Source organism: Etheostoma spectabile, chromosome 12, assembly GCF_008692095.1.
Source record: "Etheostoma spectabile isolate EspeVRDwgs_2016 chromosome 12, UIUC_Espe_1.0, whole genome shotgun sequence".
In the NCBI taxonomy this organism is placed as follows: Eukaryota; Metazoa; Chordata; class Actinopteri; order Perciformes; family Percidae; genus Etheostoma; species Etheostoma spectabile.
In genome coordinates this window covers 28,310,377-28,312,456 of record NC_045744.1, presented here as the reverse complement: position 1 = coordinate 28,312,456, position 2,080 = coordinate 28,310,377, and the positions used below count along the sequence as shown (strand labels likewise).

General features: G+C 40.4%; 1 long non-coding RNA gene across 1 annotated transcript in view; it reads left to right on the top strand.

Annotated features, from left to right (window-relative positions):
- The first annotated feature begins 261 nt into the window (after window positions 1–261).
- The window catches only part of LOC116699722 (uncharacterized), an 11,897-nt gene continuing 10,078 nt past the window's right edge, over window positions 262–2,080 (top strand). The window contains exon 1 of the long non-coding RNA XR_004334492.1: window positions 262–394. This is a non-coding gene — a long non-coding RNA (uncharacterized LOC116699722). The remainder of the gene's footprint in view (window positions 395–2,080) is intronic.

Sequence of the window (2,080 nt, the reverse complement as noted above, 5' to 3'; positions counted from 1 at the left end):
ATTTATTATGTTTATAGTAAAATTGGAGGGAAAGTGAAACACAGCTTGGATGGGGATGTTATTCGGCTTTTCATAAGTTTAGAAAGCTAGCTAATGCTACGCTGCAGTTTGCTTATGTTAGCGCAACAGCGTTATCCTAGCCTGCTTGGGAAATATTACAACTGCCTTCGGATTTTCCTATATCTGCGTCCAAGCTGTCAACATAAGACCTGTGGCATTAGTGTTCCTTTTGTAGGCGTATTATCATTTTATTGAATTAAATATTAAGCTTTGCTCCTACGAGATGGGTGGGTTTTTATTATGTTACACACAAAGCTAACTGGCTATTGTTAGCCTGTACGTAAGCTAGCAGACATTAAATAGGTAAACACTGCTCAGAGACTTATTAGGCAATGTGATCACTTAGGCCCAATTACAATATAGAAGGTAAATATACACTGGAATATTTCAGTAAGGGCCTTTTACATATTGACAAACGTTAATAATAACATGTATATGTCTGTTTAAGGTTGAAAGTAAGTGATTTATTTCAAGATAGCATATTATATAATATTATATATAATGTAGTTCAGCGTAAATTCTTTTAGAAAGACCTAACTTTTAATTGATGCACTCCTTTATCAATTCAGTTATCCAAATAAATGTACATTTGTATAACTGTTGCATATCTGCGACTAGCCTTTCCGGATTGAAATGTATCTCAGTGTAAATCCTTTCAGGAAGACCTCACTCCTAATCAATGCTCTACCTAACTCCAATCAGCTGTTGGAGGCATTCACCTTCCTACTAAACCAATCAGAGAATTGTACACAAATGGCAATGGCCAATCACAGAGTCACAGCCCTGCTTTAAATAATCTGTTTCTCCCCTTGCTATTTAGCTGTTGTTGCAGGCAAAGAGTGCAACCCCCCACCTCCCCTTCCACCTCCAGTCATCTACTCCAGCTGACGGGTCCGGAGCCTCCTTCGGCCAGGTCTTAAGGCTCCTTTGTCGCCACCACCGGTGTCTAGATTCATCGGGGGGGGGGGGAGATCTGATGGTTCTCTACCCCTATATAGATTTACGAAATATTTGTATAGCAATGGAGTCTAATTACCAAAGATTTTGTACACTTTATTGAGCTGTACATTAAACCTCATTCGCATATCTGCAAACATGTCTCTCCTGATTGAAATATGCTATCTTGAAATAAATCTCTAATATGTTGAGTCATCTGATGATGGTGTACAATATGGCGCCCATGATTTGAGTTGGCCAAACTCTCTACATAAATGGCACTGCTTCTATCCTTAACTCCCCTTTTCTTCTTTGTTTTCTTCCTATTTCAATGGTTTCCCTTTAAGTTGTGTCCTCAGTCCTTCTTTCACCTCCCCTACTCTTGTCTCTCCACTCTTTACTCTTCATTTCACATTTTCTCTGTTCAACTCATTACCTCCTCCTCTCATCCTTCTTTCCACTGATCTCCTCTCCTGTTTCCTCTTCTCAGTCACATCTTCAGTTTTGTCTCTACACTCCTCTCCTGCCTCATCTTTTCCTTCTCCTCTTCTTTCTTCCCTAACTTCATGTTGTCACATTTTTCACATCACAGTGACTTTTTCTTCCTCTCCTTTGCATCCTCCCTCACTCTTCCTTTCTCCCTTTTTCTCCTTATTCATCCTCTCACCTCTCCTCCTTTCAGATTTTCAATTCTCTCCACCTTTCACCTCTTTCCACTTTTTCCTCCCAGTCTCTCTCTTTTCCTTATTCTCTATTTCCTCCCATTTCCTCACCTCTCCACTCTCAATTATTTCCTCCCTCACTCTCTCACCTCTTTTTCAAATACTCCCTTTTCCAACTAGTCAGTCCTTCCCTCGACTCTGCAACCTTTTTCTTACACATCTTTGTCTCCTTTCTCTCCTCAGAAAGAAACAACAGAAACAACAAGAAAGCGAAAGACAAGGACAGTAGACAGATAGGAAGCGTTTTAGCCACCCTTCCTCTTCATCGCTTAGTGTGTAATAGTGAAGATCCTCTCCTCCTGCTCTCATTGAGGAATAATGTCTGGAATAACCTTCAGCACTGCACTCCCGACTCCAGCAGA